The sequence below is a fragment of the Chinchilla lanigera genome, unplaced genomic scaffold (assembly GCF_000276665.1).
Source record: "Chinchilla lanigera isolate Chin_1 unplaced genomic scaffold, ChiLan1.0 scaffold00026, whole genome shotgun sequence".
Taxonomy (NCBI): domain Eukaryota; kingdom Metazoa; phylum Chordata; class Mammalia; order Rodentia; family Chinchillidae; genus Chinchilla; species Chinchilla lanigera.
In genome coordinates this window covers 4040265-4064888 of record NW_004955427.1, presented here as the reverse complement: position 1 = coordinate 4064888, position 24624 = coordinate 4040265, and positions in this window count along the sequence as shown.

Below are 24624 nucleotides of genomic sequence, written 5' to 3'. Positions count from 1 at the left end.
GGTGTAGCTCTCACACCCACAATCATTCAACTCTAATAGCCTGCCCCATGGTCACATGAGGCTTTGGAGGGGACACACAGACATAAACCATAACATGTGTCTTAGTTACTTTTCTCTCTTTGCTGAGACAGAATACCTGACACCCAAAATTAAGGAAAGAAAGGTTGTTTAGCTCACCATTTGTGGAGGTTTCAGTCCATAATTACCCTGGCTCCAAGGCAAGGTGGCGTGACAGAAGGGCAACAGTTCAAGGCCAGGGAAGACAGCAAAAGCAACAAGAGCAAAAGGGAGGAACAGCGGCAAGCAGCCTCTTTCCCTCCCTTACATTGTATGCAAACTATCTGCCCCAGGGCTGGTGTAACACTCATGTCCATAATTCCAATAATGGACCATGAAACAGTCATAAACTCTAGAAGCCCACCCCATGGCTGCATGAGGATTTGAGGGGACATGCAGACACAAACCATAATAGGAAATTGCTTTCATAATGGAATAGCTATTTTTTATAAAAAGTGGAAGTCTTTCCTAGAAAATTCTATGAAGATTTTCTCTACTTGTGTTAGGGCCAGACTTCCCCAATCAAAGATTTGACTTTTAAATCGTAGCCAACTGTTCAAAAATACTGACAGACTTTAGTGATAATTCTTAATACCCTCTGTGCTACCTTTGACAGCCAATTGGAGCAGTCATATCTAGGTAGCTTGGTTTTTAGGAAAAAATATACAAGAACACCACAAAATTCACAAATCACATGTGTAGAGTCTGCTTGTGTTAAGGGTAGTGTCAAAGTGTGAGACAGGTATACTCAGTAACTTATACATAAGCACAATTACATCTTTCCCTTGGAAAAGCAATTAAAAGCTTCTCTAATGCTTTTCTGCCCCTAGTATGGATGGGTTATTGATCTGAAAGAATCATAGCCTCTTCATTGAAGCCCGTAGAGACCAATCTATGGTCTATTGCTCCTGGATAAATGGACAGACCTTTCCATCCATTTGCACTCCATATGACTTTTTGTACACAGCACATATACATTAGTAATGTACACTTGCAGTGTTGGATTTTGTGTGATAACATGGCTGGGCTCTTTCACTGCTATTTGAACAGTGATGTTGGTACTGTTATGAATGTGTTTTATGGACATAGTTAACATCTACAAATCAGTTCGCTTTAAAGAAGCTCACTCTGTGTACTGCAGGTACTGCTCTTATAACCAGATGAACACACTTAAAAGCAAACCTGGTGCTCTCTGAGGAAGAAATCAGCTCCTGCTCAAAAGTTTCCAGCCTGACACCCTGCCCTACCATTTCTCCTTGCCTACCCCACCATCTTGTAAGCCATAAGCATTGTTTCAACTTCCTTGGAGAACTCCAGCTGATATTACACCATTTTCTAAAGCACACAGATACGGTTTGGACCTTTATGATTCTTTGTTTGCTTGTTGCAGTATTTGGGATTGAACCCAAGGCCTTTGCACTGTGCTATATCCCCCACTCCCTGCTCCATGTTTTATTTTAAGACAGGATCTCACAGTCTGAAAGTTGCCCAAGCTACATTCAAACTTGTGATCCTCCTGCCTCAACTGCTCACGGTGCTGGGATGAACACATCCACACTCTGTGTTCTGTGAACACATAAAGTCACTGGAAATACATGGCTTCTAATAATAATATCTGTCATCGTGTGTTTTCATAATCAGTTAATGAAAATTTAAATAAAATTCATATCAAAAAGTTTCTGTAGTAATTTTTCATTTCTCAAGGGTTCTTATACTCTTAGGAAAATGTGTGAAGTTTTGAAAATGTAAGATAATCAAATTTGGATAGTAATTTTCACCAGCTTCTTAGAGTATAAAGAGACCCTAAGCGTGATTTAAGAAGTTGAGAAAAGTCAGGCCCAGAGGCTCATAGTCCACAAGCACAGGTTGCATCCAGGAAGCTTCCAGGGTGGGAATTCCGTGCGCTTCCTACAGATCCCAGACCCTGTGTCTTTCTGTAAGCACTCAGTATTTCAGCTGGATTCCTTCCAAGACGCCATGAGCACACTGGCTGCAGTCTTCACCAGTCACAGTAACAGCCTATGTGACACGCACTCCTCATAGGTTATTGGCTGTATACAAGCTATTCTCAAAACCCAGTAAAGTAGGAGTTATTTGTAACAGCCTTTCTTACACAGAGAAAAATATATCTTTGAGAACAATTGTCCAGAATGTCTTCAGTTTTGTGTGACTGGTATTCATCAGCGTAGGTAACTCACTGTCGGTACTCAGTACGTACTTGGTAAATGAGGTACTCTTAAAATAATCACCCGAGCCAATCGTTTAACAAAGGACGAAACTGGGTCCAAAATAAGCTAAACGATTTTTTTCCCTACAGTACTGCACGTCAAGGGCAGAGTGAGGACCAGATGCCAGTTCTCTGGACAACTAGTGCTACGTAGAGCACAGGCCTGATGCTCTGCTCCCAGCAGCTGTAGCTTCCCAGGCCCTTTGCCCTCTCAGAATGGCTTTTGTGCCAACTAATCGAATGTCACATTAGGTCTCTGAAAGCGAATGGGAGGAAGGCAGTTCCTTGAAGCACTCCAATTCAATGACAATGCAGTCTCAAGAAGAAAAAAGAAAAAAATATATTATTGACAATCTCCATTGTCTCTTGATAACAAATGATAAACAGACAAATTCACCCCACCCATTTTTTTTCTTCTTTTTTCTTTTTTTTTTTTTTTTTTCTGATACCAGAAATCGAACTCACGACCTTGCACTTGTGAGGCAGGTGCTGTGCCACGGAGCTAAATCCCCAGCCACCCTATCCAGATAGTAAACTATATTTTCAGTTGGGAAATCATACTTTACCTCCAAATCCCCACCTCAGAATGTGCTGTTTGCATAAAACATGTACGATTTCCCCTACTGAACCTGGGATGATTTCAGAATTGGAAATGTTCTCTGACAAAAGGCTCTAAGAAAAGATGATATAAAAATAACTGAGGATTTTAAATTCCCATGTCAGGAACCATTATTATAAGCATTAAATGGAAATATTAATTTTTGGTGAGAGAAAATTTATAAAGTTAAAAGGGAAATAATGCAATTTACAAGTTTCATAGGAGTTAAAAGATTCATAGTGCCCTCTGCTCCTGGATTTAATGTTCTATGGTTTAAATCCTCCATGGTCAACCCCAGTCTAAGAAAATTAAATTGAAAATTCTGGATAGGAGCAATTCATAATTTTTAAATGCCATTGCTGTTTGGAGTAGTATGATGAAATCTCACATTACCATGCCCCATCCAACCAACGACATAAATCAACCCTTTGCCCAATGTATCCACACTCTATTTGCTATCTACCCATTAGTAGTTTCTCAGTTATCAAACTGGTACAGTATGGTAGTGCTTGTGTTCTAGTGCTGTATAGCAGCCTGACACTACATGCCCATATCATTTACCTCACTTTATCACATCATGTAGGCATCATATAATCTGACATCATGCTAAGAAGGGCAAGATCAGTATAGTAAGGTATTTTCAGAGAGATAGTAAGCACACAATTTTCATGTCAGTGTATTGTTAGAATTTTTTATTAACAGATATTTGTTAATATTGCACTGTAACTAATTTATAAATTTATTATATCAGTTAATATAGAGCTCAGTGCTGTCCACAATTTTTTTTTTGTCTTTTGAGACAGGGTTTTACTTGTAGTTCAGGCTGCCCTTGAACTTATTTTGTAGCCCAGGCTAGCCTCTAACTCATAGTGACCCTCCTGCCTCAGCTTCCCAAGTGCTGGGATTACAGGCGTGCACCACCATGCTCCATGTTGTCCACAATTTTGCGCATCCACTAAGAGTCTTGAGATACAATGTTCACACATAAGAGAGATTACTGCAGTGCTTGCACTTCGTTGAATACATTGACTGAAATATAAAACAATTGTTTTAAATGTAGATACTGGAGAAAGTGTAAGGCAATAAGAACTTCAAATTCTCAGAAAATTCAAGTTGATGAAAAATTGCCTAGGATTCCAAACTCAGAAATCCTTGAATGAAGAAGTCTTCTGGCCACCGGACCTCCTGAGTGTCCCCAAGTCCATTTCAGTACCCGTGCGTCATAGAGGTCTTCAAGCTGCAACCTCCAAGGAGCCATCACAGGAACGCAATAAAGGAGCAGTTGTGCATAAAAAGATGTTTCACTTTTCAAGAGTACAAAACGAGCTACAGCATCTTCCCTTCTTGGCCTGTGGAGATCACCTTTAGAAAAATGTGCAGCACATGAAATAGCACAACATTTCCCAACCAGATGCATGAAGTCATTTCTCTTGAAATTTTGGAAAAGCTCAGCTACATTCTCAACCCATCATTATTAAAATCAACTTATCTGTTCACCAAATTCCAGACCCTGTGGTCTTTTGGGGGTTCCTCTAGTGGCTCATTTACCTCTTGCACAGGAAGTTTTAGAATTTTCTTTCTTCAAGTGAAGGATATCTTTGGATTATTCAGGGTCATTTAAGTAAATTCTTTTGCAATGATTTCTCTGATCACAACATATAAATTCATTCTTTTCACCTATTATTCTGTATCATGTTTGTTTTCTTTGTACTCTATATTCAATTTGAATTCTTTGCTTTTTTTTTATTTGTATTTCATTTGGCAGAGACTAAGCTCATTGAGGTTAGAAAACTTAGTGTTCTCAAGAGCTAATGGAATTCCTGGCATATAATTGATATTCAATAGACATTCATCAAATAAACATGCTAACACACAAACGTAAATGAACAAAACCTTAAATCATAGGTCTATGTTTGGTTTATACTTTTGTAAGCCAGGTATGTCTGGAATCTGTTTTTCTCTTTTCTCCTACATGCATAGTAGTGTCAACTTGAGCTATTTCATCTAGAATTTTTCCACAGGACTTAGGGCACAATTATTTTGTTTACCTTGCAGGTAAGCATATAGGGTATTGTGATACATAAGAGAACTTAAAAATGACCAGGGTACCTATTGCTGGCTTTGTGATCTTTGGATAATTACTTAAGTCGAATTACTTACATTAATTACTTCAGTTTCCTCACAATTAAAACCAGATACTAATAGTATCTTCCTGATTAAAAGTGTTATTTCAGTAAAATGAGAAGACAAAATTCTTAGTGTAATGTCCCACACTTTATAAAAACTCAAAAACGGTAGCTATTTCTCTGATTATTTCAAGTGATAGTAGCTATGTAGCTGTGAAGAATCTGGAAACAACACATTCGTATGCTTTTCTTTATACATTATTTAAGCAATTTTTACATGCTAGATGAAGCAAGAGATATAAAAGTACTTTCAAGGAAATTCGAGATGAATCACATGCTGTCTTATTTCCACTTTTTAGACCACACTGTGCACTTTACTGCCTTCGCCTTTCCTAGCCCTTGCTGCACCCCACAGAGCATTGCAGATTCTTCCCCTGGGCTTTATTAATGGCTGAAGACATTTTCCGAAACCCGGGGATCTGCTGGTAGTAGACACAGATTTTCATGGGGTGATCAGTTTGCTAATAAACAAGGTCTCAGAGCCACCACTGTGACACCAGTGAGTTACATTTGCAGCGTTGTTTTCTGTAATACCAAATTTCTCCCCTGGATAAAGTTGCGCTGCCAACAGTTTATTTTTCTTATCTTGGACCTTTTTTCCTTTTTGAAAGACAGTGAAATGCTTTTTAAGATAATACAATTTTCCACTAATCCTTCTAGTGACTTAAATCCACAACCCAGCTCGCTGTATGTCCTCACCAACTCAACATCAGACCTTTCAGCGTTCTTTCAAACGATTTAAACTCACTTATTTCAGTGTTCCTTTGTGACACCCATAGCAAAGGTCACAGAAGTAGTCTCAAAACAGTAAGAAAGGAGGTGTATTTGTCAAGAACTCGTGTTCTATCTGTATATCATATTAGCAAATTTTTAAAGCTTCATTTGGAGGTAGAAAATCCTCTTGGAGAGACATTTATAAGAACATATTCCTTCCCACACACATTTAAATTGAATAATCAGAAATGAAAAGAATGGTGTTTTTTCATATCTAAAGTACAGAATGAATACTGTTAACAGTCCATCAATATCGGATACGGAAAGTTCAGGTTTGTAAGTTATATAATGTACGAGAACATATACAACAAAGGTCTAGGAAAATGTTGACTACTGACAGTGAACTTTTTAAAAATGTGCCCTGTAGATAAGAGTAGCAGAAAGAAACTATAAACTATATTGTTTTATAGTAGAATGCTGCCACATTCTCTTCTCCTTTCTGGCTGGTTAATTAACAGAAGAATTTGGAATGGTCGCTTACCTTCTAAGGTTTACTCCACACCCCCAAGGAAGACGATAAGCCAACTTTTCATGTCTACTCAAAGGCTTTCAAAAACTCTCCAGACCTTTCACTTGCGTCTCCCTGGTCACATTCCCCTTTGTATCCTTAGCAGGGAATACTGTGTCAGAATAATAAAACAAAATGTAGTTCTTTTAAAAGGCAAATAAAAAATCATTAAAAGAGACATTTATTTGTATTATAGATCATGAACTTTTGGAATAGATGGGGCTTGAGGAACTTGCTATCAAAGAATAAATGCAAATGATCAGCTACAGCTGACCAGGGCTTGTGCCCTTGAAATGAGAAGAAAGAATAGAAAGAAAGGAAGGGATTTTCTGCCACCACTTGGCAAATAAACAACTGGCCTTGTGCACTGAACTCTGGAGACCGAAGGTGTTCATGGGGCTGGCTAACACGTCCTGGGAAATATCCTGTGATAAGATAAGGCACAAACCCTTGCATTCATTGCAGGGCCTGTGCTCAAGCCAGATTCAGGCTTTCCTGTGAAATTTTTTGCCCAAGAGTTTTATAAGCGGTGCCTAAGTATCCCAGATTTTGGTAGAATGCTTCATTTTAACTATCAAACAATTTTTTTATTCTTTTTTTTTTTTTTGAAACAGGGTCTCACTTTGCAGTTCAGACTGGTTTGAGACTCACTATGTAGCCCAGGCTGGCCTCAAACTCATAGCAATCTTCCTCCCTTAGCCTCCCAAGTGCTGGAATTATAGGCCTGTGCCACTATGCCCAGCAACTGTCAAGTAATTTTGAAATTAATATTTCCAACAAATAACATAGGACATTAGCCACAAAATATTTTATGTGTTTCTGTTCTTCCAGCTAACCTCTCCATTCCAGAGGACAACTCTGAGTACTTTCATTTTAATAGCATAGTTGAATAGCCAGAAAAGCTCGTGTTTTATCACTAGATCTGGGCAGATATAGTAATAATCTAAAACCAAATAGCTCAGCCACACTGGTCATTAATTGTGGCACAGAACAGACGATGCTAATGTTACAAGAAACTAAACACACAAGGGGTAGAAATGACAAGGGTCACATGCAGTGTTTAAGCTGATCAGTTTCATTACACAATTATCCAGGTGTTTGTTTTTACATAGACTAGGCTTAGTGTATAAAAACAATAGTTTAATAATTTTGATAAAGTTTGTGAGTTACCAAGTATGTGATCTTCAACCTGAGTTTGCTATTTCTTCATTTTCCTTAAAATGGCGTTTTCCCATTTCTGAACATGACTGCAGTGGTAGGCCATTCAATAAAAATATTATTTCCTCCCTATACATGTCGGTTCTGATTTACTTTTATACTGCTTCTTTAACTCATACTTAGTTTTATACAATGGCAATCTTTTGAGCTGAAAGGTTAGCTTACTTGTCATTATACCTGTAAGAATCACTAATGTGAGGATGCACTAGTTTGAAGCCAAGCACAACAATAATTAAAATAAAAGAATAAAGAAACGCTTGTTAGTGTTATTGAAACTACGTTTCTTAAGTATGTAACCCCTAATGGAAACTCTTCTCTAACAAGGGGAATAAATGGTGTGCTCCAACAGTTTTGAGAACTGCAATATACTAAAGTAATATATGATAATAAATGGAATAGCTTTGTAACCACAGTATTTGCGCCTATTTTAATTATCAAAGTATGCTATAAAAATGCTTGCATTATTTCTTTCTAGAACAATGGCGTTTGCTGACATGTCCTAACAAGCAGAAAATGGTACACTCACACAGGTAATAACCTTCAGGCAAATAACGATCTTAAAATAAGTACTAGTCGGTGAGAAAGAATAATCCTACTGCAGAAGAGGAGTTCAACATAGACACAGTGAACCAAGCCAAACTGGGATGGAATTGTCTAACTGCACCAGAAAAGCTTTTCTTTTCCTAAGTCTTCCCCAACCTACATCACTATGACTGCTGGGAGGAAACACTAGAGGGATTGTACAAATTCTCAACACTGTATATCAACGGCAAATTTTTTCCCTTCCCTGATTCCCCAAAGAAGTCTGCATGCCTCCAGCAATCTCGATGGCAAACTGTAATGACCCAAACTGCCAAAAAGCAAGAGTGCACACCTGCAAAATAAATCTTTATCAGTTTTTAGCTAACAAAGCTGCGTGGATTAGAGATAATATAATCAGAGTTAGGTAAGGCTGCATAATAGAAAATTTGAAACTGTCTCAGAAAATATTAAATATGATATCACAAAATTATAAGAAACAGTCATTTGGAGACTATTGGCCAAAACATTAGCCTTCTTCCTGATAAAATGCACAAGAAGCTAATGATAACCACTAAGATGGAAACCATTAGATACAAGAAGCTACATACAAAACAACTACAAAAAACTCAGAGAAAGGACCTTCCAGCCTAGAGATTTGCAGTTACCTTACCACACCAAAATTTACAGTTTAATCTTTCATCAGAAAAAAATATTCCTCATGAAGTACAAAATACAGAAAGTATAATGTATAAAGTAAGTTGAGATTCTGACTACAAAAATTTTTGAAAGACCAATAAGATCCAAATGTAGCAAATAAAATTTAACAATTTTTTTTTTTTTTTGGTTTTTTTCCGGTACCAGAATTCGAACTCATGACCTCACGCTTGCCAGGCAGGCCCTGTGCCACTGAGCTAAATCCCCAGCCCCTAATTTAACAATTTTAATCTTAATTAGCAGAGGAACTTCTCCATAAGCTGCAAAGCTGTCAACTGCAAAACAGCTGATACAAAGTCCAGAGTGTGTAGAATTCTACCACTAGCACTTACTAATGCTTTCCATTAGTATTCTGCATGGTATAATGGAATTTATTTCTTTCTCTTTTTCCTGGTGACATATTACTACCTCTGAATTCTCATAGGTTCCAAGAATATGAAAAATAACCTGCAGAAAGATATTTGCTTGCGCTATTCTTCCAGTATAGTTTAATACAAACCCCTTCCCCATGACTCTGAAACTCTCTAATTAAAATGAGCAGGGAAAGGGATGCACTTTTAAATGTGGGACTCTCAGAGAATGATACATCGGCTGGTTTGGGGCACAGCAGGAAGGCTAGGCTAGGATCGAACAAGTAACAAGGCTAGGATAGGATCGAACAAGTAACAAGGCTAGGATAGGATCGAACAAGGTCGTTTGTACAGGAACTGCGACAAGAGCACCTGGAGATAAGCAAAATATACAACCAAAGCCATGCCAGACACCATGAACACACTGTCCATTTGCATAGTGTACATAAGGAACATCTTGTACCTGAAAATGTGACCTTTTGCCTGGATAGCTTTCATTGATACCAGTTATCAGTGTAGTACCTATTATGGTACCTAACCCTCCCTAATAATTTTTGTTATAAATTTAATAGATTTTTTGAACTGGTCTGTAAATATGCATTTGTGGAATGGTTTGGAAATTGAGTTATTGCTTCTATAAATAAATTGATATTCAAATTCAAAACTTAAAAATATATTTTTATTAAAACATACTTTCAGTGCATGAAGTTTACATTCATCTTTGGGAACAGGTGCAAGTACATAATCCAGCTTGCTGTGTGGATCCCCTTCCCACCGTCCTCCTTCAGCCTCCAAGTCCCACTGCTCCATTTTCATTCTTCTTGTTGTTATTATTCTTATCTCATGCTCATGACATACAGGGTCTATATTCATTTAGGTTATTAGGTTCCTGAACCTGGCATATTTTCATTCTTTTTATGCCTCCCCAGGTCTCCTGGATCCCTTCCCATTTGCAAAGGATTTATCCCTTTGTATCCTTATATCCAGCCTCTATTATGCTTTTTGTTTGTGCTTTGTCTTACTCAAAAGAGAAACCCCATGCAATATTTAAACTTGTGTGTCCACTGCCTATGATGGTCTAGATTTATTTCACTCACTGTTACATTTTCTAGGTGCATATTTTTGCCTACAAATGTCTCAAATTTACCCTGCTCAATAGATTAGTAGTATTCCATTGTGTACAGACACCACATTTTCTTTATCTGTTTGTCTGTTGATGGGTATGCAGAATGCTTCTAGGATTTAGCTATTATGAATTGTGTCCCTGTGAATATTGGTATGTATGCATTGCTGTAGTATAATGACCTTAGCTGTTTGAGGAAAATACCCAGAATAACTGGGTCATACGGAGTTTCTAACTTTACCTCTTTGAGAAATTGCCACATTGATCTCTATAATGGTTGTACTAGTTAACCTTCCTACCAGCAAAGTAGAAGGGTCCTTTTCCACCACAGCCATACCAGCATTTGTTATTCACTAATTGCTTCACGATTGCCATTTATTCTGGTATAAGATGGAATCTGAGCATTGTTTTAATTTGGATTTCTCTAATAGCCAGAGATGTTGAGCAATTTTTCACATATTTGTTGGTCATTTGTACAGCGTCTTCTGAGAGATGTCTGTTTATTTTATTTGGCCCATTCTTGGTTGAGTCTTTTGTTTTAGGTGGTTTAATATTTTTAGTTTCTGTATATTCTAGATAGTAGTCCTCTGTCTGAGGAATAGCTGCAAAATTTTTTTCCCATTCTCAAAGTTTTCTCTGCACTCTACTGATTTCTTTGCAGTGCAAAAGCTTCCCAATTTGATGTAATCCCTTTAGTTGATTCTTGCTGTTATTTCTCGCACACTGGAGTTTCTGTTTAGAAAGTACATCGTTTTTCCAATTATAGTACATGGTGAGTAACATGGGTCCAGCTCCAACCCTCTGCACACAGATATTCAGGTTTCCTAGCACCCTTTGCTGATTAGGGTATCTTTCCTCCAATGCATTCTTTTGGCCCCTTTGTCAAGGATCCCCTGGCTGACTGTCGGGATATTTCTGTATCCTGCATTCTGTTAAATGCATTCACAGTTCTCTTTCAGTATCAGCACCAGGCCACTTTCTCATCGTTACGTTATAGTATAGCTTAAAGTCAAATATCATGATGTCTCTTACTTTGCTCTTGTTGCCTAAGATTGTTTTTGGGTTTTCTGGGTATTTTCTCCTTCCATGAGAATTTTAGGGTGGTTTTCTCTACATCTGTGAAGAACGCTGTTGGTGGCTTGATTGGGATTGCATAGAATCTGAGAGTATGGCTGTTCTGATGATGTTGGTTCTACCTGTCTAGGAGGAGGGCACACCTTTCCATTGTCTGATGTCCGTTTCAGTCTCTCTCTCAGAGTACTGTAGTTATCTTTGTAGAGGTATTTTACTTACTTGGTTAGGTTAAATTCTATGTGTTTACTTTTGATACTACTTTTAATGTTATTGCTTTCATTTCTTTATCACTGACTTCATTATTAGTGTATACAAGTGCTATTGATTTCTGTGGGTTTTTATCCCACTACACTACTGGAATGGGTCATTAATTCTAAGAGGCTTTGTAATGCAGTAAGAATTTGGTAGAAAATTGTACACAAACATTTGAATTGTATATTTATTAAGGCTCATGTATGTCAGTGCATATGCTTTTGTGTATGGTCAAGACTCTGAGTCATTTTGTAAGGATATACTTTTGATACAGCTTCATGTCCCAGGAAATACGTGTTTTTTAATCCTTTCTGAAAATACAGTTAGGTTAATAGACAGGATTGTTTTTTCCCCTAAAAAAAGAGTTTTTGGTGGGATTCTGTGGGTCTTCTATGTGGAGTATCATGTCCTCTGTGAGTGATGATAACTGAGTTCTTCCTTTCCTTCTATTTCTTTGTCTTACCCAGTTACTGTGGACAATGTTTAAAGTAATATATTGAATAGAAATGGTGATAGTAGGCATCCTTGTCTTATTCCTGATTTTAGCAAGAACACTTTGTGTTTCCCTCTTTAAAATGGTGTGGGTCATTGGTTTGTCATAAATATCTTTTACCAAATTTAGATTGGTCCTGCTATACCTATCTTTGTTCAGGGTTCTTGCCATGAAGGGGTGTTGGAGTTGTTAGAATCATTTTCTATATCTACTGATACACTCATGTGGCTTTTGTCCTTGCTTCTGTTTATGTGGTGCAGTAATTTATTGATTTGCACATGTTGAAACAATCTTGCAACTCAAGGATGAAACTCACTTGGTCATGGTGTATGATATTTTTGGTGCATTTTATTTGTTAATATCTTTTGGAGGCTTTTTGCATTTATGTTCCTTAAGAGTGTTGGTCTGTAGTTTTACTTTTCCACTGAGTCTTTATCAGGTTTTTAGATCAGAGTGATGCTGGCTTCATAAATGAATTTGGAAGCACTCCATCTTTTCTAATTTCACTGAAGAACTTGAGGAGTACTGGTGATATAACATCCTTAAATGTTTTATAGAATTCACCAGTGAATCCATCAGGTCATGGACATTTTTTGTTGGTAATTTTTTTATTATTATTATTGTCTCAATTTTGCTACTTATTGGGTTGTTCAGCAGTTTTGTGTCACCTTGGATTAGCTTTGGTAATTTGTATGAGTCTAGGTATATGACCATTTCTTCAAGATTTTCTAATTTCTTGGAATACAATATTTCCTAGTATTACTATATTCTGGATTTTGATGACATCTTATGATATTGTCTTTTTCATTTCTAATTGCAGTGAGGTGAGTCTCTCTCTCTCTTCATAAGTTTGGTTAAGGGTGTATCTATTTCATATATTCTCTCAAAGAACCAGATCTTCAATTTGTTGATACTTTCTATTGATTTTCTAGTCTCAATTTCATTGATATCTGCTCAAATATTTATCATTCATGTCTAATACATTCCTGCTGTCTTGAGCCACCAGTGGTGCACCTGGTGCCTGGAACCACTGATGGCTGCCTATTTAAGCATCAGATGATGGAATCCAAGTCAGAGCTGCCTCGCAGCCAGACATACTCATTATGGCCCTGCCAGGAACATGTTAATTCTACTTTGGGCCTAGATTGTTGTTCTTTCTCAAGTATCTGAAGGTTCCTCATGAGGTCCTTTATTTGAGCTCATTCTGTTTTCTGAATGTGAGCACTGACTGTGGTGAATTTCCCTCATAGGACGCTTTGTTGTGTCCCAGAGTTTCCAGGGCATTTTATAGGCATTGTCACTGACTTCCAGAAATGGTTCGGTTTCTCCCTTGATTTCTTTTGTAATCTACTGTTGTTCAGGAGTGTGTGGTTAATTTTCTCAGTGCTTCTATATTTTCTTTGATTTCTTCTGTGGTTGACTTCTATTTTCATTGTACGTTGGTCCAAGAGAAAGCATGAGTTGATTTTGATAATTTTATATTTACTAAGCAGGTTTTGTGGACTAGTATGACTTCTATTTTGGAGAAGTTGTCATGTGCTGCAGAAAAGAATATGCACTCTGCTTTAGGAGGGTAGACTACTCTGTAAATATCTATTAAAATAATATGTTCATGAGTATGATTTAGCTCTAATATTTCCTTACTGACTTTTTATTTAGTTAATTTGTCTTTTTGTGAAAGTAGGGAATTAAGATCCCCCACTCTTATTGTATTAGTATTTATTTGATCTTTTATGTCCAGCAGTAGTTTTTTGTGAAGATAGGTTTTCCAGTATACAATACATAATTATTTACAAGCATTAGCCCTTCTTTTTGGGTTGTTCTGTTAATTAGTGTGTAGTTATCTTGTCTCTTCTAATCAGTTTTAGCTTGAAGTTTGCCATGTCTGAGGTTAAAATAGCCACCCGTCTTTGTTTTAAGGCTCTTGGTGCATGAAAAGTTTTCTATCCATTGATTTTTAGCCTATGAATATCTTTTTGGATTAGATAAGTCTCTTGAATGCAACAGACTGTTGGATTTTTTTTTTTATCTAGTCTGCCAATCTGTGTCTTTTAATTGGAGAATTGAAGCCATTAATATTCAGAGATATTGCTGAGAGGTGCTGATTAACTATTATCATTGTGCTCTTTGTTTGTTTGTGTGTTTGTTTGTTTGTTTTTTCCTGTCATTTTTATTCCTGTTGTTCATCCATTGATGTTGCTTGGTATTTTCATTCCATTTGGGCTTTGGCCTTTATTAGTTTTACAACTTCCATCTAGGGTATTCTTGAGTATTTTCTTGAGTCCTGGTTTAGCATTTATAAATCCCTTGAGTTGCTCTTTTTCATGACATGTCCTTATTTCTCCATCTATTTTGAAGGATAGTTTTGCTGGGTATGTTAATCTGAGTCAGACGTTGTTTGCTCTTTGGGCCTGAAACACTGCACTCCATGTTCAGGCCCTTAAAGTTTGTGTGGAGCAGTCTGCTGTAATTCTTTATGTGTGATTTATGGTTTTGCTTGATTGCTTTTAAAAGTCTGAATTTTCTTTTGTAGAGCATTTGAGAATTTAATTATGATATGTCTGCAGGGCGTGGTGAGGCATGCCTGTAATCCCAGCACTCGGTAGGCTGAGGCAGGGGGATCACTGTGAGTTCCAGGCCAGCCTGGGCTACAAAGTGAGTTCAAGGCCAACCTGAACTGCATAGCAAGACCCTGTATCAAAAAGACAAAAAAAAAAAAAAAAATTGTGATATATCTTGGTGAGTTTCTTTTCTGTCATAGCTGTTTGGTGTTCTTGAATTTTATTTGTATGTTAAGCTCTATTCTAGTGTTTGGGAAATTTTCTATTATGATTTCTATAAACAAATTACAATTCCATTTTTGTTATTTTCTAGTTTTTCTCTAACTTCAGTTATCCTTAGGTTGGTCTTCTCAGTGTCATCTAGTAGTTGCTGGATGATTTTTCTTCTTGTTACCATACTTTTTTGTGACTCCTCCAAATACTTTGTCAAATTTACCATTTAATCCTCAACTTCAGATGCTCTGCCACTTCAGGGGGATTTACGAACACTAAAGCAGCACTTGAGAAAATATTCAAGAATATCCTAGATGGGAATTATGAAACTAACAATTCTGGTCATTACAGCAATTTATGAATTCTATACTTTTTTATTTTTGATAGTTCTGTCTGACACCTTTATGTGGAGTCTATATCTTTGGTAAATATTTTGTTAATGTTTTGTAATATTTTGCTCAGCTCTTTTAATTTTTTATTTGTTTCCCTTGTACTCACTTTGGGCATTTTGAGGGATAATTCCATAAACTTAAATTTAACAAATAGACCCCATTATTCAAAAGAAAGTGAGAGCAAGGAGAAATAGGGAGCTATTGTGAAATAATTACGAAGTCTCAGTTTCTTGTTTCTGATGATTGTAGTCATGTGTACCTAATTCAAAGTGCAAAGAATGTTCCTGACATGTGTTTATTTTAAATACCGAAAGCTGCACCTGGTGATGCACTCCCGTAATTCAAGCTCTTGGGAGGCTGAGGCAGGAGAATCACTGCAAGTTGGAGACTAACCTGGACTACAAAGTGAGCTCAAGGCCAGCTTGAACTGCATAGCGAGACCCTGTCTCATAAAGACCAAAAAATAAATAACTAAATAGATAAATACTGAAACTATGAAGACATCAAAGTTATATGAACTACAAAAATATGAAGTTACAAAAAACAGTATCATGTGGATCATCTGCTCCATCCACTAGGATTTCTTTTGTTTGCATCTATTCCAAAAAACACAGTCTTCATAATTCCCTAGTCAGTTCCCACAACACTGCTGCTTCATATCTGCCACTTAATCTGCACCTTAATCGAACCATTAAATGTTATCTCAGAGTGCACAGAAATTAGCTGTGCCTCTTCTGTCTTCCTTTCATTTGATGCTTCAGTCTGAACATTTTCAAAACCGCCTTTTTAATGCAAGCATAAATGGTCAATAAAAGCCAGAGTAAGATTTGGAAATTAACTTTTTTTTCTGAGATTTGCTTTTTTCAAAAAAATTTATTTATTTACTTATTTATTTATCAAGACAGGGTCTTGCTCTACAGTTTAGGCTGGTCTTTAACTCTCTGGGTAGCTCACTATGTAGCTGGCCTTGTGCACTTGGCAATCCTCCCACCTCAGCCTCCACATGGTGGGATTAGAGATATAAACTGCCGTATTTGGGATTTGCCTTTTTGCTTCTGGTTCATAAATTTCTTAACTCAGAGATTAATCATTCCATTCTTGCTGGATATTTTACAAATGATTTACAGTGTTGCTCATGAAAATTGATTATAAATTCTCAATCGCTCATAGTAAATGGGTAGCGATCTCATAGAATATTAGAAGTGGATGGAAAAACTGGAATATCTTAACAAAGAACTAGAAATTTATGAAATGTTGGATTGCAAACACAGAATGAAATAATATTTCTGCCTCCTGGCTTTGAGTCCTGGTTCATGTTATTAAACTCTCTCCTCCCCAGAATGACTCTGTTTCTGCAATGGCTTCTCTTTGAAGATACTTCTTTGATCTCCCTATTGTGAATTACATTATATTCCAGTCACCTCCCACAAATCTTATCTATGGCAATTGACATGTTCATTGTAAATATATATTTGTGTGTGAATCTCTTCCTCTAAGGTCTGAATGAGTCCCAATTCTATGCTCTTTCCTGAGTCAGTCTCAAGTCCGCAGGCACTGGTTAGGATGTTGTTGGGATTAAATTCATAAGAATGACCAAGAGATGGACACATTAGGTCACCGTTCTAACCCTTTCACATTTGTGGAATTCTCAAATCATTTTTCATGATTTAGATCCTTTCATTATCCCATTTTATAGATGAGGAAACTAAAGCATAAACAAATTGAATAAAATGCATAAGTTTATAGAGAGTACATAGCTCTGGTGACTACGTGTCTAAAATCATGCTAAACTGAATGAAATGAATAAGGAGAGCAGAAAGTCACCCACATAGAGACCCTTGAATGACTTAAATTATCTAGACACATAGTACCATGTAGAAAGGAAAACTTGCTTGATTTTCTACCTCTAGACCGAACCAGTTTACATTCTGATTCCAATCTTTCCAAAGCACTTTCCATTGAAAATAGTTTTATGCCAGATGGGATCATATTATATATAATCTTGGCTGGAAATGTAGCTCAGCATCCTGGCACCTGCCTGACAAGTGAGAGATCCTGAGTTTGACTCCCAGTTCCAAAAAAAAATCTTATCATAATATATATACTCTTTACTCCTTGGGCTTTCTCTTAATATTGTATTGTACAAATCTTTCCACAGCAAGAGATGTAAATCTTTATTATTATTTCTAATAACTGGACATTAAATTATCACCTATGTGTACACACCAAAAAGTCAGTACTGAGATGTGAAAGTATAAAGCCAAGTCAGAAAAGAAGAGACATCAGGTGAAAGAAGGACATCAGTTGTATAAACTTCACTGATGGAAAATAAATAAAAGATAAAAGGGAAGGAAATTGAGAGTCCTGATTGGTCCCTGAAAACCAAGGAGGGTTTCTGGCCAGTGGTAGATACAAAGAAAGGAGGTGTGAGTGCAGATATACCGCTTCTGTGGCTAGGTGCACGAGCATATGTTGATTAACTAGTTTTGCTAAAAACTCTCTCTAGCTGCAAGAAAGTCAAAGAATTTTTCACATCCTTGAGAAAACTTGACACTAGTGTTAAATATAGTTTATCATTTAGACAAGTGAGCCAAACCTTGAGTATCTTTTACTTCCTTTTTAAATAATTGTGTTTGTTTGGCTTAGAAATAGCATCAAAAATGTCTTGGCATTCAGAACAATGTGTAGAAGAGCTTAGGTCAAGGGTGCCTAGTCAGAACTGAAAATATGAGTAAAGCAAAGGAGGACGGCACTGTTTGTCAAGTTTTAGACAAATTCTTACTGCATGTGTACTGGAACAACTTGGGCACTAAGAGAGTGCATGCCAAAGGCATCCTCTGACAGCAAAAAAGACAGAGAACACTCACACAGCAATACGCATTTTCCTGTGACACCACACAAGTGGCTCTTAAACTATATATAAAACACTTTTACAAGCAGATCTCATTCCAAGAAAATGAAAAGACATGCTTAATCTGTATGGAAATAAAACTTCCCAGGGTGAGGCCTCAGACAATTGATTTTAAAGCTTTATTCGTTTTCAATTGTGCTATTTTGTTTTAACGAGGCACATGAAATGCACCAATCTACCCACTGGCCACCTTAAAACCTTGCTTTAATTCCCATATGTACTTAATAGGGTTCTCAGGGAGGGGGCTCCTCTGTTATCATGAAAGTCAGCCCTGTAAATGAGCTCAAGCATCACAAACAACAAAATTCCTGGATCGCTAATTAAGAAAGTAGCCATAGCAGAGATGAATGGAGTCCACGGAGCTCTACAGTGAGAAGTAACCCACACCCTAAATTTAGGGTGCATCTGGTTTAACCGATGTCCTGGGCAAGGTCTGTGCTTGCAAATGGAAGCAGTGAGGTGACTAGTTCGTACACACGCTTCACACCTCTCTACTTCAACGTTGAGCACTGCTTCTCTGCACTTTCTGCTCTCTCCTAGTACAGGGAGGAAATAAGAAGGACAGACTCGGAGGGAAACCATCACAAACGCCGCCGAGCCCCCTTGGTGCAGTGCCCGTCAAGTGGACTGTTCTTCTCAGGATAGACTTCCTCCTGCTGCGTCCTGCTCCCAACCTTCTCCTCACCCTGCGTGACTGTGGTTTTCTTGCCGTAGTCCCCCTCTTCCCCCCACCTTCTCTTTCTATGGGGTCATCCCGGCTTGAAGGAGCAGCACCCTATTCTCTAATGAGCATGGGCTCTGGAAGGAGAGACGCGGAATGGACATCCGCCCCCCGCAGCCACCCTGAGCCCACTGCACACGCCTTCTGTAATGCACTACATCACGAAATAGAGGGTTCTTGTGAAAATTGAAAGGCTTACATTTTACCCATTTTGGAGTATATGCTAACTAGTTTTATTATTCTTGTAGAAATGTACCTCGGCACTTGCTATAGTTCTTGAGAACCCCGGTTTAGACACTGGGGCTCCTTCTTCTGCAGCACCCGGTCCCTGCTTGTCTTCCTGGCGAACATACCCAGTCATCTCTCGTTGCATTTGCACTTCCCCTCTCAGTCCTCTACTCAGGCCAGCACTGGCCACGGCTCCACTGAGTCAGCGCTGCAGTTAATGGCGTCATATTGCCGCCCTGAGCAAGACGAGCCCAGCAAGCGCAGAACCCAGGGTCAGACATAGACCATAACTGCTCAGAGTTTGCGCAGATCCAAGGTATTGCACTATCCCCAAGCATGAAGATAATAGAACCGCTAATCTTATCAACAAAAGTTAATAAGTGACTTCACCAGCTAAGCAACATTAATATCAATGCAAACAAAACGCCCCTAGGCTCCCACGAAGTAACTTTAACAGTTAAATCCAAATCCGCTGGGGCAGTAGCTCTCACTCTCGCACACAGCCTTGTCCCTCTTCCGTGTAGCGCGGCTGTGGAGCCCCTCGGAGGCCTGGTTGTCACTGACGGTCCACCTCACACTCTCCTCCCGTTTCTGTCCCCGTTCCCAGCGGCCTCCTGTAGCCTCACTGCTCCTCCCGAGCACCGCTTGCACCCGCTCTGCACACCTCTATGCATGCTGCCTGTATGAGAATTTGATGCCTAAGACAAATTCATCATGCAAATCCAGGCATGACGCAGGGGCCACCCGTGACAACTGTTCCCGTACCTAAAATTTATTCAGGGCGTACTCTTCAGGTGTGGCTGCAAAAGACTGCGGAGGTGGAATAGGAAAAGGCAGAGGAGCAAAGCAAAGATGTGGTCTCCGTGAAGACTGGCCACAGCCTGCTTCGCAGGAGACTCAGGAGCATAAACTGCTCTGTACAGCTATCCCGCTCTAAGGTGGTTAGAGGATCTTTTACATCCATTCAGAGCCATTAACTGCGGTTACTCCTGAAAGGCCACATCTTGAAACCTAAAGGTAATCGCGCATACATGCATGGTGTGTGTGTGTGTGTGTGTGTGTGTGTGTGTGTGTGTGTGTGTGTATTCGGGGAAGGCTGAAATGGTGTTAGCTGTTAAGCATTAACAATCCACATACCAACTGAGATATGGGTGCACCAGCCTATGAAATGATCTGAGTGAGTTACTAAGAGAACATACTAAAGAAACTAAATAAATAAGCGTGCCAAGGCTATTTCAGGTGAATCGGAAAGTGTCACCACCCTGTTACATCTGTCACGTTGCCGCGCATGTCTGTTAGTGCTCGGCTTTCGGCACCCGGGGGATGCTACACTCGCTGCGGATAACTGCCTTAGCCGACCAACCATGATGGCTGCACCAGCGCTCTGAGGTTGCTGCTCCCGGCCCTGCTGCTGGCCAACGCTGTCTCTGTCCAGAGCACAGCCAGCTTCCGCTGCCACACAGCAGTAACTGGAACGCAGCTCCGACACCTCTGCCTCCCTGACATTTGGGTGTTTGCCCACATGTCCCTCTGGTCTATGACTCTGAAGTTCTTTACTACTAAAGCCAGGATCTTAATACTTTAACTTTTTCTTCTTTTGCAATGATAAGAAAATCCTTATTTTTATATTCTCTTCTTTTAGTGAGGACCCACAGTGGTATTATTCAGGACACAAAAGGATATTGTAACATACGGATTTTATATTTGTCCCTGTATTTCCACCTGAATGTTGTAATTCTAAAGTTCATGGGATAATAGTACGTAATATAACAGCCGTTGTTAATTTCCTATCATCTTGCTTTGAAATTCTGCATCGTTTTACTGATTTCTGTTGTTTTGTTTTCAGGGTTTTTTTGTTGTTGTTGTTGTTCTTGTTTTTTGGATATTTATTCTCTTTAAAATAAATAAATAAATAAAATTTTAAAAAGTAAAATAAAAGTCACTGGAAGAAATTCGCTTAGGAGAATAAAAGAGTGTCTTTTGTGGTATCGAAATGGATATCAGATACTTCCCACTTTCTTGTAAAATCTCAAAGGCTGACGCTGCATGTGCTGCCGTCCCCACACCAATACGCTAACACTCTGCACAACTGCTTAGCCTCATTTGTACGTGAGTGACACCTACGATACATGTTCTGAGTGAGTTAAAGTCAAGATGAATTTGGACATCGGAGAACAGAATTAGCCCTGGTAATTCTTACAACATAATATCCACATCCAGATACTTTGCAAGTTTTTCAGAAGTATTTAATCATGGAATGATAAAAAAAAAAAAGACAAACACTGGAACACAAGATTTGTTTTACAGTGGAGACCATTCTCTCTTCTAAGAGCTAGCAACCCATGCAGAAAATGAACAGACACAACCACGCATCAAGCAAACCCGACTTTTTCTGAATATATATGCTTATAATGGATATTTTATTTAGAGATATTTACAAATTATGTTTTATCATTATTGAAGACATATCCAATGTGACCACTAAGTTATAATATGTGTTCTGTGAATGTCAGTAAAAAGCTACAAATCTGCAAATATGTGAATTACATCTATCGTTGAGTTACAAAGAATGTTGAGTACAGTGTAAAATGTTGCTTTCTTAGCTACTCAGCCTTTAACTAAATGAACTGCATCATTAAAATTTACTAACTGTATTCAGCCTGGACAGTGATTCAGCTCAAACTTTAAAACTTTCAAAACCTACCAATCTGGTTTTATGCAAGTAACACGGAGATTGTGCAAAAGACTGAATAGCTATGTTCCAGGGACATTAGCAACCTTCAGTTAATTTTTACGGCTTTATCAGAGTCGTAGGTCTAGTCTACCACCATGTAGGTGAAGGTAGAATCATATCCTGAAGTGAAAGATTATTTTCACTGTCAATCATCACACATAGTAGTTACCCTGGGGTAGATCGTACAGCTGGGATTTGAACTGATGAGATGGAGGAAGGACTTTAGCCCCAGAGTTGGAATGGGCTGGGGTGTTTTTGGTGGCTCCACAGTCTCTTGGCCACATGGGAGCAGCATGGAAGTAAGTGACAGAGGTGGAATTCTGCTCTCTGCCCAGTGTCAAGACAGGAGCAAGTAGTCTTTGGCAACAGCAGCAGGACAGGATAGGCCCTGTCTTCTGGAACAGCAGATATCTGGGCAACAGATGAGAGTAGTTGTCCAGACTGACCTGTGAATGCGCAGAAGTGGTATTACTAGCACAGACATGTCACAAGCATCTTCAGTAACAGGGGTAGCAGCTAGGTGGCAAGAAAAGTCCAAATCAGAGGATCTGAGGATTTTGTTCTGGTGTCATGCGAGGCCGTTCCTTATGGCAAAAACCTCTCAGAAATACAGGAGACACTTAATCTACAGAAACAGAGAGAAGTGCATGGCATGTGGTCTTGCGTCCGTAAGATTTAAAAAGTGTAGCATTATATAATCAAAAGCAAGTCAGAGTAGGATAGACGGGACACATAGATGAGTGAGGTGTTTCTACTGGAGATCTTATTGGCTACTTTTCCACAAGTCTCAGTTAACATTTTAAAAGATTTTTTTAAACAAAAACTAGAGAGTTGAACTCACCTATAACTTCTCAATGAAGAAAAAAAAACAAAAGAAGTTTTTCAGAAGATGATGCCTAAGCTACATGTCTCAGTAATCAATTGAACCAAAATTAAAACTTACTAAAAAATAAATAGACTTACCAATTATATCAGTCAGAATACTAATCAATTTCCAGTTGGAAAAATTTCTACAAATTTCCTCTCAATTATGGTTTTCCTATTTTAGAGTTAAAATAACTTTTCCCTTGTTCAGTCGCTGTGGCTTGAGCCAGAGGCCTATAAATATTTCTCATTTTTATTTGAAGGATGATTTCTAGTTTTTAAAATGTTTTGCACTTTACAATGTGCTCTGTCATAAGTATTATATTTTATCATATAATTATGCTGTGATCACTTTGTTATTATTTGTAGAATAATCTTTTTTAAATACAAAGAGTCCAACAAATTAAAATTTTTCCCAAGATTATTGAAGTACTGAAACTTAGAGACTATGTATTCACAACATAAAACTCTCTTTTGTTTAATAAAAGCCTTCAGAGTATCATTTTTATACATAAGGAGTCTTTTCATAATGTTTTAAAATCAGACTAAAATTGCCAAAAATGTATTACAGGTAATGTTTGTGGATATACTCATCTACACGAAGTCAGGATACCTGCATCTGCATTGATTCTTTCTGTTTGAAAATATCTTTTAAGTGGTGAAGCTAAAACCATAGCATTCTGGCCCTGGCCCTCAAAATTCATAGCCATTTTTCAAAACAAAATGCATTTATCTCATCCCAAGGGTCCTAAAGCTCTAACTGCTCCAGAATCAATCACAAATCCATGCCCAAATTCTCCTCAGGGACTCATAACAAACTCTTTCCCCTGTAAGTCTCTGTTAAAAAATAAAAGTGCATAATTCCTAATGCACAACAGAGAAACAGGAACGTGGTGGACTTCACTATTCCTAAAGGAAAAAACAGACAAATGGGAAGGAATCATCAGCCCAAAGCAAAACTGGAAACCAGCCAGGCAGACAGTAAGTCCTACAGCTTCAGGTCCCAGATCTCCTCTACCTGGTGACGAGGCGTGGACCCTCCACACCCCAGGCACCCAGGCCTACCGCTTTGCTGGCTACTGGCCCCTGGCTGTTTTCTCAGGCTGTGTACTAGCAGTGTCAGTAGCTTTCCTGGACAGGGCAGGCGCGTTTCTGGTTAGGCAGCCTTTCTGGGGTCACTGCGGTGTCCTCACTCCCACAGATGCACCAAGAATCACCTCACTGGCTTTCCTATGTAGGGACTCCTACTTTGTGGCAAACTTCTGTAAATTTTCCCCCGTGAAATCTTGGTGGAAGCCGCCGGTGCCCCGTAGCTCTCTTGCTCTGCAGACCTGCAAGCCAGCATCTTGCTCAGTGCTGTAAAGATCGGACACCGGCATAGCAGATGCCTGGGTCTGCCGGAGCCACATGCAGCTGCTGAGTGCTTTGCCCGCTGAACACTGGGAAACGATTCCTGATGCCACGCTGGGCAATGAGCCTGCGGACCGCTGAGAGTGGAAGACCCCTTGGGGTTGCATGAAACCACTTTGCCCTGGGTTGTCGGCAGGCTGCTGATGGGAGAGGCAGCCTCAAATATGTCTGACATGCTGTCACGGCCCTTTTTTAATTGTTCCGACGATCCCCTTTCCTAGGAGTCTCTTTCTGGCCCTTGCTCAGCTCCGCCCTCCTGAGTCACAGCTTAGGTGCTTTCTCATGTTCCGCCCATCGGCCAGGGTCTGACCGATCTGACTCATTCCACTGTTTCCTTTCCTCCTGCATCTCATCATAAATCTGAACAAAAATGGACCAATAATACCCAAGCTGTGGAGTAAATATTTTGCTGATTCAAACTTTCTTCAGCCAAACGCCCTAGGTCATTCTTCTCTCTCTCTCTCTCTCTCTCTCTCTCTCTCTCTCTCTCTCTC